Source organism: Trachemys scripta, chromosome 25 (assembly GCF_013100865.1).
Source record: "Trachemys scripta elegans isolate TJP31775 chromosome 25, CAS_Tse_1.0, whole genome shotgun sequence".
In the NCBI taxonomy this organism is placed as follows: Eukaryota; Metazoa; Chordata; order Testudines; family Emydidae; genus Trachemys; species Trachemys scripta.
The window spans coordinates 4725270-4743208 of NC_048322.1; the positions used below are offsets into that span (position 1 = coordinate 4725270).

Here is a 17939-nt window from a genome sequence, read left to right on the forward strand (position 1 = left end):
AAAAGTAGACAAGATCTTAGAGTTCTTTAGATTCTGGAAATATGCTATTGAGTGCCTTCCATGTGTGGATTTGACAGGTGATCAACACAGATACATATTGGGACACTTCTTGGAGTGCACAGGCTAGTAGTCACCTGCCACCAGCAAAGGGGAGTGTTGTCTGTGCCAGCTGGATGTTAGCATCAAAATTGAACCAGCCTGTCAGGCATTCAAATACCCTCCTCTGAGCTACACCAGCCCTGCTGGTTGATAAGAAATGCACCCCAGCCCTTGAGTCCATTCAATGCACCCCCTTCTGGTGACGAGCCCCTGTTCACCAGAGACCTAGAAAAAACCCAGATCCTCTGTTCCCAAAGCAATGGTGTATCCCAGGTAACTAATTTTATTATAAACCAGTGCTCCTGTTTCACACATAGCACTTGAGTGCAGTTATAAAACAAAAGGAAATTTATTTAAGAAGGGATAGAGATTTAAACAGGAACAAATGTGAATGATAGAAAAAAATGGGTACAGACAAAACAAAATCACAAAATGTGACCTAGACTTACTGGTAGTTTACCTTTTATATCTAATAAAGTAGATTCTCACCTCACATTTCATTCTATTGCAGAAATTGCTGGTCCCTAGGAGCCATGGCCTTATCTTTCATGAAGCACCATTGCTTCTCAGGGATCTCATTGGTGAATGAACCCAGAGTGTTTTTCTCCATCATGTTATATACTGAATTAGTGTTTTTTCTTTATTCACAGAAAGGGCAATCCCCTCACTGTCATATCATCCTTTTCTCTTCCAAATGGTTTCAATGTCTATAGTTTGTCTTTGATGGTTTCCATTGGCTTTTCTGGGTTGGTGCAAAGGTTGACAATTGAGCACCGCATCACATAATTGGCTAGCAACGGAGGGGTGACAATTTCCTCCCACTTGAATGGGCTGTCCTCACTGAAACATGATTGGGATGACTCACTTTGACTCCAAGACCAAATAAGCATAATTTTCAAAATAGTTGCATTATTCCTTATATATTACCCATACATACATCCTGTAGTGATCATGAGTATCAATAATTTACAAGCTTTCAGTAGATATCTCACATGCTCTCCTTCCTGGATAAATATTATGAAAGCAGTGTATTAGGTGTGATGAGTTTGTCAAGTCTGAGACACGATTTGCTTATGAAGAACAGAGACTCCTTTGCCAGTTGGCACCCATGTTTCATCACACATGCACTGAGCCACACTGTCACACCCTGATATAATAGAAAGGTAGGACACCTCCCAGTTAATGAAAATAAAATATAGAGAAAGGATCAATAAAGTGCAAAAATGACAAAGGTTGGAACTCTCCTTTTCTCTTAGTCTTTGGATTCATGGGTAATAAGAGCTAAAGTTGCAGCTCAGGAACCAGAGGATCGGGTATGTCGCTCTGCACACCACTCTAGCACCTTTCTCACATATAGGGAGACAGATCAAAGCTGGTGTTGACGTTATGACTTCCTTCCCAGAGGGGATAAATCTCTCAATGGTTATGTCACCACTTTAAATATTGGGAGTATTCTTCCAATGACCTAGCACTGTCTACACTGGGGCTCAGATCAATTTAACTACTTCTCTTAGGGAAGTGGATTTTCACACCCCTGAGACATGGCTATCTATTATAACTTTTCAGCATAGACCCTGCCAACTGATGTGCCAAGATTACTTCTGCCCCTGCTTTCCTTCTGCCAGCCTGGGAATCCAGCACCCTGTCTTGCTGAGCCAGACACACCCATCTGCTCCAACACAGACCCAGGGTCTGAACCAAGTGCCCAAAAGCTGCAGGCTTAACTGAAAGCAGCTCACAGAAGTGTTCTTGTCTTTAACACTCAGATGCCCAACTTCCAATGGGATCTAAACCCAAATAAATCCATTTTACCCTCTATAAAGCTTGTACAGGGTAAACTCATAAATTGTTCACCTTCTATAACACTGATAGAGAGATATGCACAGCTGTTTGTCATCCCCCCTCAGGTATTAACACATACTCTGAGTTAATTAATGAATAAAAAGTGATTTTATTAAATACAGAAAGTAGGATTTAAGTGGTTCCAAGTAGTAACAGACAGAACAAAGTGAATTACCCAGTAAAATAAAATAAAACATGTAAATCTAAACCTAATACAGTAATATAACTGAATACAGGTAAAATCTCATGCTTAGAGATGTTTCAATAAGTTTCTTTTCTCAGACTGGATGCCTTCCTTGCCTGGGCACACTCCATTCCCCGGTACAGCTCTTGTTCCAGCTCAGGTGGTAGCTAGGGGATTTCTTATGATGGCTCCCCCTTTGTTCTATTCCACCCACTTATATATCTTTTGCATAAGGCGGGAATCCTTTGTCCCTCTGGGTTCCCACCCCCACCCCTCCTCACTGGAAAAGCACCAGGTTAAAGATGGATTCCAGTTCAGGTGACATGATCACATATCACTGTAAGACCCCAAGCCTTCATTCCTCCCAGCCTGACTCACAGCAAGGCCTGCCTGCAATCACAGCCATCTACAGTCAGTCGTCCTGGTTAATGGGAGTCTTCAAGATTCCAAACCACTATTAATGGCCCACACTTTGCATAATTACAATAGGCCCTCAGAGTTATATTTCATATTTCTAGGTTCAGATACAAGAGTGGTACATTTATACAAATAGGATGATCCCACTCAGTAGATTATAAGCTTTTAATGATACCTTACAAGAGACCTTTTGCATGAAGCATATTCCAGTTACATTATATTCACTCATTAGAATATTTTTATAAAATCATATTGACTGCAACATCACAATGGCTATTCCATTATAGCTTTTCAGCATAGACCAGCCCGTAGATGGCTTGTTGATCTGAAAGGCAATGGACTCCAGCCTTTTCCTTGACATTGATGATTGATGATTCCAGCTTACCTACTTAACAGTGCCTTCCCTGAGATCTGTGGGCAAATCAGGTTTGAAGTATGCCTTGGATACAGACAATGTGGCCCAATCAAATTGGAATAAGGCAAAATTTGGCCTAAAGTCAGCTGTTTTACCCCAGAAGTTTTCTTAAAATATCTGGTATTTCAAACCACATTCAGTGTGGATGTGTGAACCCCCAAACTATCAAAATATCAAGAAAATATCAAAAATGAAAGAAAAAAACATGGCCAGTTTTGAGGAGGTTTCCATAGCCTGTCCTAATGGTTAAATGGCCATGTTCTAAGAGCTGGCCTCCTCAAAAATGAAAAGGCATCTCAGCACCCGTTAAAATAACTGGACACAAAAATTTGTGACAGAAAAACTGCATCATGCATCCATCACTATTCTTAAAAGTAAGTGGAGGCATCTTGTGACAGATGTCACATCCCTTGTTTGCAAAAAAGAAAAAGAAAAAAAAAAGAAGTAGAAGAAGAAGTGGGGAACTCAGTGACTTTGCAGTCCAACTGGGTAAAAGGTTATATGACTCATCTCCTCAAGTAGATTTCTTCTTAATAAAAATTGACTTTGAAGCTAATCAAAATAAGTTCCATTTGAAAAAGATAAAAATTAAATCTATACTGGGTCAGTATTCTCACATACACAATTTCTCACACACATTCCCCCACCCCAACCTTTGGAGTGAGGTTTTACATCAGGACATTTTAGGCCAAAGGGGGTAAATTACATCAAATTATCTTTTAAGGATTAGTCACCATTTCCTATATTACTAACTAACTTTAAAAAAGCAAAACTAAAAAACAATACAAGTTTTGTTCCAGTATAGTTCAGTTTATCACATAATTAGTCTCTCACTCTTTCATCCATAACTTCATGTTTAATTTCATTTTCATTGGTAAGAATAATCTACCCAAAGATTAAAAAAAATCTTCTCATATATGTTAGTTTTCTTTTAATCCCCACCTTCCACCAGTGAACGCTTGAGAATAGTTGTGTTTAGGGATTAAATACAATCCTAGATCTAAATATCTGTAAGATAGCAGACATAATGTTTCTATTTAAAAAAAGCTATTTTTCTGCAGACATCTCAAATTCAACACTGATTTCATCTTACACACAATTATAGCACCTAAAAATGGTGAGTTCAACCAAAACATCACTTCTATTTCCTCCACATCACAATGGTTAAGGACACCATTTCTCAAATTTTAGGATTATTTTAAGAGACCTCTTGACTTCAAGGGTAGTGAAGCACTGGAATGGGTTACCTAGGGAGGTGGTGGAATCTCCTTCCTTAGAGGTTTTTAAGGTAAGGCTTGACAAAGCCCTGGCTGAGATGATTTAATTGGTGTTGGTCCTGCTTTGAGCAGGGAGTTGGACTAAATGACCTCCTGAGGTCCCTTCCAACCCTGATATTCTGTGATTCTATGAATTGAAGTATAGTGTGATCATTTGCACTTCCTTCAGTTAGTTGCACAGTTTGGGGTCTGCTGCTGTTCACCATTTCAAGTGGAAATTTAGAAACACAACTTTTTCTTTGATAATATGTCCAATAGCTTGGACTATTCGCTCCTGTTAATTGAACTGCACTTTAGTTTTTTCCATGTCATCATGTAAGGATAGGGGAAAAAACAAAACTAAAGTAAGAAATTATGATTGTAACAAATGGTCATTTGTCTGAACATTCCTAATAAATCTGAGCTACATTCTGTCAAACAAAACTAATAGCCAGTTATACGACCAAACAGCTGTCATGAAAGATAGAAAAGCCATATCACAGTGAGGTAGAAGACACATTCATTTTCAAGTAAAGTGAAATTCCAGCGCCAGTTACACCTGATGACTCAGAATCAGGATGAGAGATTCCCCCATTGCAGTCTCCTCTGATCCATTGAAACCTGCTTCACTCAGTGCTGTCTCATTAGTGTTACTTACAAAAGTTTTAGCGTCTTCATAATGGGGGGGAGGGGAACAGCCAACCTTCACAGAAATGGCTTTGCCAATAGAGGGAAACTGGAATTTAAACTCTAAATGATCACACAGTGCTTGGGATCAATTTGAAATCCCCTTCCAGGTCTGTGACACTTCCATCTCCCACCCTAATGATTCTGATTTAGGGTCAAAGACATTCAATCACCATTCCCAAGCACAGAGAGCTAAGAACACTACCTCATCAGACACTTTGGGAAGTGAAGGAAGGTAACAGTTATTGGGTGTGGGGAAGGAGTGAATCCCTCCAACACAATCTCTCTCTTTGCAGCACCACAGATGTTGAAATGCCATTTATTTTCCCATCCCTGTCCTGATCTTGATATTTAAATGTAAAAAACCCTCAAAAACCTGCTGTTCAGCACAATCCAGGATAACACGAGAACAATTGGGAATGAGTCAATCTGTCCTCAAAGAGGAACTTGGTGACTCTAACAATAACTTTGCAGTGGGAGAAAGAGTATAAATGTGATGCTCCAGGTTTGTTTAGATTAGGAAATATGATGGAGTTGAGGTCAGATCAGGAGGAAATATGCTAGATAAACCCAGCCACTATACAGGGCCCATGTCTTTACTGCAAGAATAGTTTTATTTTTACATCAGGAAAGTGAACTTAAGCTAGCTAACTCCATGGAAACCACAGTGATGAGGCCCAGGTAGATTTTACCTCGATGTAGATCGTTGAAGATATGCCCTATCTCCCCCACCTGGAATGATGGACAGTCCTGGTAGAGAGGACACATACACTGATGACTCATAGGAAAATGGAGTTGATAGAAGGGATCACAGGAGTCACACCAAAGAAGGGTAAGATTCAAAAGGCAAAAGTGGGCAACTCATCTGTGGGAGTTGAGGGACTACAGTGTGCAAAAGATGCAAAAAGTCTTAAAAGCCACTTACCTGGGAATTGTCAAAAGAAAGACTTAAAAAAATTGACAGCTCTAAACAAGGTTTTTATGGTATTTAGCTCCGTTACAAATTCTCTGATGATAGATAAGGCATGAGCTCTGAGTGAAGCTTTTCCCACTCACAGCATTCATAGGGCCTCTCTCCAGTGTGGATTCTCTGATGTGCAGTAAGGTTTGATCACTGAGTGAAGCTTTTCCCATGTTCACTGCATCCATAGGGTCTCTCCCCTCTGTGTATTCTCCGATGTCTAGTAAGGGCTGAGGTATGATTGAAACTTTCCCCACACACTCGGCATTCATAGGGTCTCTCTCCTGTGTGGATTCTCTGATGCGCAATAAGGACTGAGCGCTGAGTGAACCTTTTCCCACAGTCACTGCATTATAGGGTCTCTCACCTGTGTGGATTCTCTGATGTACAATAAGGTTTGAATTGTGAGTGAAACTTTTCCCACACTCACTGCATTTATAGGGCCTCTCTCCTGTGTGGATTCTCTGATGTGCAGTGAGGTTTGAGTTCTGAGTGAAGCTTTTCCCACACACACAGCATGCATAGCGTTTCTCACCTGTGTGGATTCTCTGATGCGTAGTAAGGTCTGAGCGCTGAGTGAACCTTTTCCCGCACTCACCACATTCATAGGGTCTCTCTCCTCTGTGTATTTTCTGATGTGTAGTAAAGTGTGAATGCTGAGTGAAACTTTTCCCACACTGACCGCATTTATAGGGCCTCTCTCCTGTGTGGATTCTCTGATGTGTAGTAAGGTTTGAGCTCTGAGTGAAGCTTTTCCCACACACATAGCATGCATAGCGTTTCTCACCTGTGTGGATTGTCTGATGCATAGTAAGTTCTGAGCAGTGAGTGAACCTTTTCCCACACTCATCACATTTATAGGGTCTCTCTCTGTGTATTTTCTGATGTGTAGTAAGGTGTGAACGCTGAGTGAACCTTTTCCCACAGTCACTGCATTCATAGGGTCTCTCTTTCATGTGGATTTTCTGATGTATAGCAAGGTGTGAGCTCCGAGTGAATCTTTTCCCACATTCACAGCATTGATAGGGTTTCTCACCTGTGTGTATTCTCTGATGAGTAATAAGCGTTGAGCTGTTAGTGAAGCTTTTCCCACATTTACAGCATTGATAGGGTTTCTCACCTGTGTGGATTCTCTGGTGGATAATAAGCACTGAGCGCCGAGAGAACCTTTTCCCACAGTCACTGCATTCATAGGGTTTCTCGCCTGTGTGGATTCTCTGATGGATTATAAGCGCTGAGCTGTTAGTGAAGCTTTTCCCACACTCATAGCATTGATAGGGTTTCTCTCCTCTGTGTATTTTCTGATGCGTAATAAGGACTGTGCTCTGAGTGAAGCATTCATAGGGTCTGTCTTTTGTGTGCATGATCTTATGTCGAATGAGAGCTGAGTGGTATTTGAAGTTATTCCCACACTCGCTGCATGTATTCTCTCTCTCTCCCCTGAAGATTTTTGCCTGGAATGTGGTTTCTTTGAGTTCCCTGTGAGTTCCTTGAAAACTAATGGGTTCATCCACTTTTTCCTGTGTCTGGTTTCCCTGATATCTCTCTGGCCTGTGGTGACTTTCACAAGCTTTCTCCCATTCATGACTACTGGAAACATTCCCTTTGGAACTTTGTGATAATGCCCCACATGCTTCCACTTGCTCAGCATCTTCCTGCTGAGGATTCTGCACTTTGTTCTTGTCCACCATCCCATAACCTGCTAGAATAGAAAAGAAATCTCAGAATTAGAGATGGAAGGGCAGAGAGCAAACTAAAATAAGTATTGGAGAGACAGAAAATAAAAATAAAATATAAAAAGGGTAGGGGAGAGGGGAGGGGATGAATTTTGCCTCCAAATCCCATCCAAACACTCAGTAGGAAAGGAGAACTAATGCCAGGTGTCAGTCATGATCTGTAGGAAGACATGAATGATATCTGCTGGGGACTCACAGAGCTCACAAAGTCTGTGCGGGTAATCCCAGCTGTTTCCCTTGGGCACTTACAGATTCTGGGTTGGTTTAATGTTTCCTCATCTGTGCAGGGATCTCTTAGGATCTCTTTTTCATCTGAACTCTGGAGATCTAGGACCCACAACTCTTCCCCTTCTTCCAGCTGGGAGACCACATCAGGTTTGGAAACAGGAAACCCTGTTCAGGGGTAAGAAAACAAGGGAGATCAGGGGAGTTAATGGGAAATATGTAATAAAAAGCATTCTATTAGTTTAAGCCCAGTTCGTTTTCAACAAGTAAAATTGCAAGGCTACCTCCCCTGATGCTCAAACGTGACGGACATAAGCTCTGCTTATGAACATTTAACTATGCACATCTCTGCTAGGAAAATACACAGCCAGACACTCATTACCAAAGAGGTGCCTAAAACACAGAGAATGGAACTGCATATCCCAGAAATTGAAGACTCCAGAGAGAGGACAAGTCCCCCTGGAATTGCACAACTGACAGAGAGGTTCAGGGACAATGAGAGAATCCTATGGAAGCTGATAACAGTAAGCATGGGCTGGTGGGGTTCAGTGAAAAAAGGAACAGGAGAGGTAAGGATATCACAGAATGCTGAGCTCGGTGTGGTACAGCAGGGCCAGAGAGCAGCAGGAGAGTGGTCCTATTGGGTTGTGGGAAGTGGGTGGGCACAGGCATGGGCTAAAGGACACTCCCCCAGCCTTCGGGGAGGATCCACAAGATCCATGAACTCAAATAACTATGGGGGACAACCAAAAATATAACAGGGACAGGTGTGAAGGTCAAAGGGCCAAAACTAGGGAACCACAAGGGGACACTGAGTAGAGAACCCTGGACAGCACCCACTACTCCTCAAAAGCATTGAAGGAGCCAGAGGATGCCAGGGGAACTCTGCCCGGATGTGTGAATGGATAAGGAATGAAAACAGGCCCCACAGTCACAGTGCCCCCATCCTCAGCCAACCTCCTTTCCCTGGTGTTGTAAATGGCCACCTTGGCCATAGCTAGGAGGAGGTCGATTTTGTGGTGCCACAGATAGGGTGTGCATTAATAAAAAGGGGTGGGGAAAAGTGCAGCCAGAACCTCAATAAGAGGTTCTGGAGCAGCCAGAAGAGTGGCTGCAAGATGGCTGCAGATAAACATGTGCCAGGGTCTCCCTCACACTGCAAAAAGGGCAGGCATCAGGAATGGGATGAGCCATGCCAGGTACACGCCCATGATCATGGCTCCATGAAGGAGCCACCAGCTAATATCCCCAGCAGGCCGTGGAATCAAAATGGAGTAGAGGCTGGCACACTGGGGTCCCTCACCCTTTACAGCTGGAAGAAGGTCCCACCACTTGGTGTCGGGGCAGGACACGAGGGTGGTGAAGTGAAGAGTGTGGAACATGAGTGTGTAAAGATGGTCCCATGGCACGGTTCAGAAGCAAACCAGCTGCAAATCACACAGCCGGCTCGGGGTACAAAGGTGTGGGGGCTGAGAGGGCTCACAGGGGCAGGGGACCAATGCAGAGATCCGGAGGGCCTGGGGTAAGGGACAGGCAGGGATACCCTCTCATAGGACCTGCTCGAGGAAAGACCAAGAAGTGCGCATTAAGGCTGCCTCCACCTCCTGAATTACATGCCGGGGGGTACCAAGGGCGGAGAACCTCATGTGCCAGCCAAGTGCATAGGGATCCACTCAGTCCCCCCAGTCGTAGCCCAGGAGGTCTCAGATCCTGGTAACTTCTGCCAGGACCAACCTCTGGTGCACCAAAGGTGACTCTGCCACCTGCACATGAAGATGAGGATTGTGTAGCAGGGGCTCCTCAAGGAGATCTACCCCCATCTGTGGCCACCATGGACGTGGTTGCCGAAACCAGCTTCCAGGTCTGGAGAAGGTCCTAATAGAAGACTGGGAGCTCAGAGAGGTCTTGTAGAAGACCTCTCAGATGGAGATGAAAAAGCTGCCAGTCATATCAAAGCCCTGGGAGCCGGTGGAGGAAGGCATAAGCCAACATACTCCATGCCAAGCTACCTGAACCATAAAGGAGTCTCTGCAGGGCCTGGAGGTGGAAGACATGGACTGAGCATGCAGGCACACCAGACCCTGTCCTCCTTCCTCCAGGGGAAGATGCAGAACCCCCACAGAGACCCAGTGCAGCCCTGGCCAAAAGAAGTCCAGAACCAGCTTCTGGAGCCGGGCCAGGAACCCCAGGGCTGGGCACAGGGTGTTGAGCCAGTGCCCTCCCCTGAAGGGAGAGGCACCAGAGGAGTCCTGCCCACTGCCATAGCTGCTCAATTGTCATACCCTCATGGCCCCCTCCCTCAGGGGGAGATATATCAGCACTGCCTGTTGCTAACGCTGTTGCAGGCATCACAAAGCATTTTGGGGAGGGTCAAAGGTGTGAGTGTGAAGTGGAAGGTTCCTTTACAGGCTGCGAGAGGCCAAAGGGGGAGGGAGGAGCAAAGCAGAGAACGGGTTAACTCAACACTTCAGCTAGTTCAGCCCGAAGATAAGACACTGGCCCCAGTCCAAAGTCACAATGCCCAATGAGAAGTCTGCAGCTGTGCTCATATCTTACCCTATGCCAGCAAGCCATGAGAAAAGGAGAACTAAGCTGAACAGGACTGCCGAGATTGCAAAAACAAGCAATATGGCAAAGGCCAGCAGATGGGGGGGGGAGTTTTGCGTCCCTGGAACTGGTGTGTTTTGTGAAAGCTGAGAAGGCCACAGAGACCCGGTTTGGACTGGTACCAAGGGCATGGGGAACAGAGGTCCCTGAACAAAATGCCCCTAAAGAACCCGGGACTTAAAAACCCTCCTGGGAGCTGGAGTAAGTTGGAGATCAACAGCGGATCCTGGACGACCTATGCACAGGACCCATCCACCCCTCCCCGTCTTCTTCTTACGTTACACCCAGGCTTGGCCAGCCTTGAGTAGTGTGGGTGTAAGTATGAAAGTGGGTTAGGGCTTTGGGCACTAACGTTTTCTTCCTTCCTCTGAGTGATGTGGGGAACCCCAGCACTCTCCGCTGTTATTTTATTATTTTATTAGTAAAGCTTTAAAACTTAGATACTTGGTGTGCTCCGTCATCTCCTCCCCTAATGATCCTGCAGCCTCAGCCTCATCACCTGATGCCTCAGGCAGATTGGTACCAGAAATCTACCACACAACCACCCTGCCCTCCAAATCGTGCCAAATCCAGCAAAGAAGGATGCGTGGCAGAAAGATAGATGCCAAGATAGAGCAGTGGACCCACGCCCCACCGAATGGCCCGAAGGGCGGGTGGGAGGGAGCTGGCCTGCCATTCATCCTCGACCACCAAGCCAGAGCTCTTGACCCAGCTGACCCGGGCAGAGGAGGCTGCCAAATAGATCACTTGGCAGGCCTCCACCTGCACCAGATCACCTGGGTCCTGGACCATGAGAAGCATGTCATCGGCATATGCCGACAGCAAAAGCCGCATCTCCAGCTCATGGACCACCATTTCCATCAACCTCCAATAGAGGAGACAAAGGAAGGGCTCAATGGTCACAGTATACAGCTGGCTTGACAGCAGACAGCCCTGTGATACCCCTCACCCAAAGTTGACAGGTGCGGTCAGGGTCCAGTTGAGCCTGATTAAACACTCTGTGGAGGCGTACAGCACCTGGCAAAAACCCATGAACTGGGGCCGGAGGCTGAAAGCCCGCAGTGTGCCCAGGAGATACCTGTGGTCCATCTGGTCATACGCCTTCTCCTGATCCAGAGACAGGAGGGCGAACAACAGACCATCCCCACACCCAAGCTCAAGGAGATCCCAAACCAAATAGAAGTTGCCAAAGATGGTCCAGCCCAGGATGATGTAGGTCTGGTCAGGATGGACCATGTCCTCCAGCATGGGCCCCAGTCATAGCGAGATGACCTTCACCCTGACCTTATAGTCCGTGCTGAAGAGCGAGATAGGACACCAATTCTGGAGGTCCCTCTTCTTCAGAAGCAAGGTGAGAACAGCTCACCAGCATGACAGAAGAAGGACCCTGTTCCCCAAGGACTTGGCCCAGATGATGGCAAGGTCTGGGCTAAGAACATCCCAGAACAGGCACTTATTGGTGGCCATGAGATGGAGGGCTTCCGAGAACTCAGCCAGAGTGAGAGGCAGCTTCAGACAGTCCTGGTCGCCCACGCTGACCATTGGGAGTTCATTCCAGAGCACCTTACAAGTGTCACTGTCATTCAGATCCGGGGAGAAAAGGTTTGGTGTAGAAGGCCCTGGCCCTTCCATGCAACTCTTCTAGATCCGTGATGGGGATGACGTCCTCTGCCAAAAGGCAGATGACATGGTTCTTAGCCCCCCTCCTTTTCTCCAGGGCATAGAAGAAATGGGAGCCGCAATCCATCTCCCGGAGGAGACAGATGTGGGATCCAACAAATGCATCCAGGGCCCGCCGGTCCTCAAGGGCTCGGAGCTCCTTCCCCTTCTCCCAGCATGCTCCACAGAGGGATGGATCCCCGGGGCTGGTGACCAGATGCCTCTCCAGCACCAAGACCTCCCGCTCCATCTGCTTTATTGCCGCATCCCTCCACTGGCTAGCACCCCAGGAGTAGTCATGGCAGAAGATCTGGGTGCGCACCTTCCACACATCCCACCATCATCACACTGAGGGAAAGACACACCTCTGCCTCTGCCAGGCCAGCCAGAAGTCCTGGAAGGACACTATAAAGCCCACATCCTCCAGCAGGTTATTATTGAAGTGCCAGTAGGCCAGCCGCGGCCTCTCAGAGGTAAGAGAGGCTGTCACAGCCACCAGATGGTGGTCCAAGAATGGGGCTGGCCAAATGCTGGAGGAGTGGGTTCACAAAAGATGATGACAAGAAAAATAAATGCAGTCCTACCAGGAGTTGTGTGACCAATTTTCCTCCACCTGGACATAGGTGAAGGTAGAATCATCATCCGGGTGGTGGTCACGCCAGACACCCACCAGAGAATGGTGATCTACAATCTCCCAGAGACATCTGCGGCAGCCAGGCTTGACTCAGTCCCCGTGCAGTCCCACTCCTCGAGGATGCAGTTAAAATCCCTGCCCAGGACCAGGCACTCATGAGGATCCAAGGAGCCGAGGAAGGCGGACATCTGCTGGAAAAAGTGTATCCGTTCCAGGCCCGATGTCGGGGCATAGACATTAGGTAGGTTCAGTGTTAGCCCCTCCATATGGACTTGGAGATGCAGCAGGTAACCCAGCATGACTTCAGCAACCCCCAGCACCTTGGGCTGTAGGTCAGAGGAGAACAGGGTGGCCACTCCAGCCGTATTAACTGTGAGATAGCTTGAATACACCCTGTCCCCACACTCCAGCTAACAGCTAGCAATAGGCCTTATTCCCTGTGGACTAGGAAAAGGTTACTACAGGGTAATTGGAGTGCCTGGGGCCAATTAAGACCCTGCCCTAGACCTAATAAAAAACCCTGCTTCAGTCAGACAGGAGGAGGGAAGGACAGCTGACTAGAGTTTGGAGGAGTATTGCTGTTAACCAGAGGACCAGGGGAAGGGAAACCCTGCCTGAGCAGAGTGACTCTTTGGTACAGAAGACTAAGGGAAACCCTACCGAAGGGGAAAGAGGGTAAGAAGGCCGTGAAACTGAAGAGGCTGGGACTCCGAGTAAGGGGGCAGACCTGGGTCCCTTCCCTGCTCCCCTTCTCTCCCCCACCAGGGCACTAGCATAGCCCTCAACACTCAAGAATAGGGGCAAGGAGAGGCATCCTGACCTACCACACTACAATAGCTTCTGCTATTTGCCACATCAGCAATATCAGATATCGGGAAAGCCTATTTGGTAGAATTAGGGAGTTTAGTGAGTGAAGTGTAACGGGAGGCAATATGAAAATCCCAGTGTGTGGAGAAAGGTGGCAAATTACATGGTGTAGTTCAGGAGCCACAGACTAATTCCCCTGGAAAAGGAGAAAGTGAGAAATAAGAATCATGCCATGTGACTTCAGGAGGGACAAATTCACTAGGTTGCCTCCCTCATTCAGTAAGGGGCCCACACTTTCCTTGACTTTCTTCTTGTTGCTAACATACCTGAAGAAACCCTTCTTGTTACTCTTAACATCTCTTGCTAGCTGCAACTCCAAGTGTGATTTGGCCTTCCTGATTTCACTCCTGCATACCTGAGCAATATTTTTATACTCCTCCCTGGTCATTTGTCCAATCTTCCACTTCTTGTAAGCTTCTTTTTTTGCATTTAAGATCAGCAAGGATTTCACTGTTAAGCCAAGTTGGTCACCTGCCATATTTACTATTCTTTCTACACATCGGGATGTTTTTTTCCGGGAACCAAAATAGCTGTTTTATTGCTGATGCTATTGAAATTTGGAAGGCACTGAGAGAGATCTTAAAAAGAGAAATATGCAATGACAGTGTTAAATTCCAAGCATTTAAAAATGAATGGGACAAGCACTATCGCCAGCTCATTTTCTTGCAAATATTCTCAATACTCAGTACCAAGGTCAAACTTTAACTGCTGAAGAAAGGAGTTGGCTATGACATGGACATCCAGCAATCATCCCTCCATAATGCCAACTATAATAAACTTCAGAGCTAAGGATGAACCATTCAAGAAATATATGTTTGCTGATGATGTTTTAAAGAAAGTCATACCAGTGAACTGGGGGAAGTAACTTAAGCACTTAGATTCAGAGACTACTGAAGTGATAATCTCACTTTTAATAGCAGTAGCTTCTTCTGCCAGTGTAGAAAGAATATTTTCTTCCTTTGGACTAATTGCTTCCAAATTGAGAAATCATTTGGGACCTGAAAAAGCAGGAAAGCTTGTTTTTCTTTTCCAGATTATGAACAAACAGGAAAATAAAGGTGAAGACAACTGAGTTAGCTGCAGAAGCCAATATTTTAAGTTTCTCATGTTGACCCAGCTGACATAGTCAGTTTAATTTTTTTAAAATATTTCATTTAACTATTTTAGTTAAAAACAATTTTAACAAAAACAAACCTGATTTAAAAAAACTTGAATGTTTAACTAAATTCAAAAATTCATATGCTTGTTTTGTTAAAATATTATATATTTACTGTTGAAGAAAAAAATCCAGAATACATAACATTGTTGTTTTAGTTAAATAAAACAATTTAAAATGTTTGTCTGGTGATGTTCTCCTCCTAATACAGCGTGGCAAGAAAATCCTCCAAATATTAATGATTAACCTGTTGAATTGGAGATCGTTCACCTCCCAGTGAGTTCATAAATATCTGCTTCAATTACCTTTGGTAAATGAAATAACCAATCATTCATTTTCTGATATAGCTGTAAGACTAATCTGAAAAGTTTTCAAAATAAATCACTTTAAAAATGTATAGTGTGTACCTTCTAAAAATGAAACCTACATTTATCTCTGAGTTGTGAAGAATATATATTAAGGTTATAAGAACCAACAAGAATCGAGTCTTCCTGACTATTGATTTAAATCATGATTCAAATAAATTTGATTTAAATTAAATCCGCCCTGTTTTAAAATCCTTTTTTCTGTTATCCTTTTTCCTACCATAAAACAAACACTACTGTTTGTGCCACTTCCCACAGCACTCATTGGCCGGGAATGGTGAATCGCAGCCAATGGGAGCTGCGAGTGGCCATACCTGCAGACGCTCAGGTAAACAAAGCATCTCGTGGCCAGCCAGGGGCTTACCCTGAAGAAGCTACGGCCAAAGTCTGAGAGCCCCTGGTTTAGAGGAGGCTGTTTTATCACTGTGCCCCACTGATCCCAGTCTGCTGAAAGGTGTCTGCACTCTCACCTGGCCTGAAGGGTAAGCACAGTTGATACACAGGGCATCATGGCCCAGGGCCTGGTCTAGGAGCAGGATAATTGCAGAATTCCACTCCAGGAAAGGGAAAGACCTGACACCTGAGGGGCACCCTGAGAGAGACCAGGAATGGAATAGGGTGCACCTGGCCCTGTCACTCACTATGACACCCACTCCCCTTCCTCCCATGGCTTTCAGCCCTCCCCTACCTTCTGGGGCCCTGTGATGCCGATCCAGCAGGAATTAACTCCACCCTATGGACCGAGGAGGCCATGCCCCCTTGGCCCTGCTGGGCATGCTCCAGCTGGAAATCAGATATAAAAGGAAGCAGCTCAGCTCAGTTGATGCTGACTGCTGAAGAGGGAGGATGCAGGCTAACAGCTCCAGCCTGGAAGCCGCAGACTCCGGAAGCCAGCCACACTGAGATGCAAGAAGATGCCCAAGACTGCTGAGAATCACTGAGAACTGCCCAAACCAAGGAACCCTGAGACACTGAGGATACTAGGACCACCACATGAAGATACTGGGTAGGAAGTGACTGTGGGGGTATGACCCATTAGGCCAGATGCTTGTCAGGGTGTTTTGGCTGGATCCCCGCCACCACTGTCAGGGCCCTGGTGGAGCCAGGTTGGGTGGAGTGGGTTGGGCCCAGTTCCCCCTACCCCCTGCTACCACCCCCACTCCCACCCCTGGGGTGGGATCCTCCCCACCTTACACCTAGAGGCTTGTGTTTGTTTGCCATTCACCAGAGTTAAAACACTAGATCAATGGTTCTCAACCAGGTGTATGTGTACTTGTAAGGGTATGCAGAGGTCTTCCAGGGGGTACATCAACTCATCTGGATATTTCCCTAATTTTACAAAACACTATATAAAAAGTACAAACTAACATTTCATACAGATAATGACTTGCTTGTACTGCTCTATAGATTATACACAAATATAAGTACAGTATTTATATTCCAATTGATTTATTTTATAATTCTATGATAAAAATGAGAAAGTAAGCAATTCAGTAATAGTATGCTGTGACACTTTTGTGGGTTTTTTTATGTCTGCTTTTTAAGCAAGTAGTTTTTTAAGTCAGGTGAAACTTGGGGTATGCAAAACAAATCAGACTCCTGAAAGGGGTACAGCAGTCTGGAAAGGTTGAGAGACACTATGCTAGACTGTTTGGTGCTCTGACCTGTCTGAGTGCCTAAGTGTAGACTGTCTGATACTTTGCCCCACCTTGAGGGAGAGGGCCACTATACAAATTCTGGTTGACAGGCCACACAGTTCTGAGGGAGAGGACAGCCACAGTGACTTTGACCACTAGGCCACACCAACCGAAGACTAAAGGTATGTCTACACTACGAAATTAGTTCAAATTTATAGAAGCCGGTTTTATAGAAATCGGTTGTATATAGCCGATTGTGTGTCCCCCCACATAAAATGCTCTAAGTGCTCTAGTCGGCGGACCGCGTCCACAGTACCGAGGCTAGCGTCGACTTCCGGAGCATTGCACTATGGGTAGCTATCCCACAGCTATCCCACAGTTCCCGCAGCCTCTGCTGCCCATTGGAATTCTGGGTTGAGATCCCAATGCCCGGATGATGCAAAACAGTGTCACGGGAGGTTCTGGGTACATGTCGTCAGGCCCCTCCCCCTCCGTCACACCAACGGCAGGCAATAGATTCACGCCTTTTTACCTGGGTTACCTGTGCAGACAACATACCACGGCAAGCATGGAGCCCGCTCAGCTCAGCTGACCTCAACGTCACCATATGTCCTCTGGGTGCCGGCAGACGTGGGACTGCATTGCTACACAGCAGCAGCTGCTAACTGCCTTTTGGCGGTAGACGGTGCAGTAGACTGGTAGCCTTCATTGGCGACCTGGGTGCTGGCAGCTGTGGGGCTGCATTGCACCAGCCCCTTGCCTTTTGGCAGTAGATGGTGTATTACGACTGGTAACCATCCTATTACAAGTTGGATCATCGCACATTAGCAGAATCTTCCCTGAGCAGCAGATTGTGCAATAGGCCTGAAGGCCATCATAATACACTAACTGCCAAGCGCCCAGTATTTGCTGCCAAGCACCCAGAAAGATGCCGAGGGCTATCAGTCACGCTGCACCGTCGTCTTAAGATGTAAAAAATAGATTTGCTCTGTTATCATTTGCTTCCCCTCCCTCCTTCAAATCAACGGCCTGCTAAGCCCAGGGTTTTCAGTTTAATCTTTGGGGGGACCATTCTGTGTGACAGTTCTTTGTGTTTCTCCCTGATGCACAGCCACCTTTCTTGATTTTAATAGTGGATGGTTTTCCTGAAATGGGATTCCCAAACTGTGGCGGGGCCATAGACGGAACCCAT

At 45.7% G+C, this 17939-nt stretch overlaps 2 protein-coding genes and 1 pseudogene across 4 annotated transcripts in view; 1 reads left to right on the forward strand and 2 right to left on the reverse strand.

Moving 5' to 3' along the window:
• Positions 1-17939, reverse strand: part of LOC117869997 (zinc finger protein 883-like) — a 929932-nt gene that overhangs the window by 482310 nt on the left and 429683 nt on the right. The window lies entirely within an intron of this gene.
• Positions 1-17939, forward strand: part of LOC117870029 (zinc finger protein 501-like) — a 561112-nt gene that overhangs the window by 173549 nt on the left and 369624 nt on the right. The window lies entirely within an intron of this gene.
• LOC117870005 lies at positions 5885-12886 on the reverse strand (annotated as a pseudogene).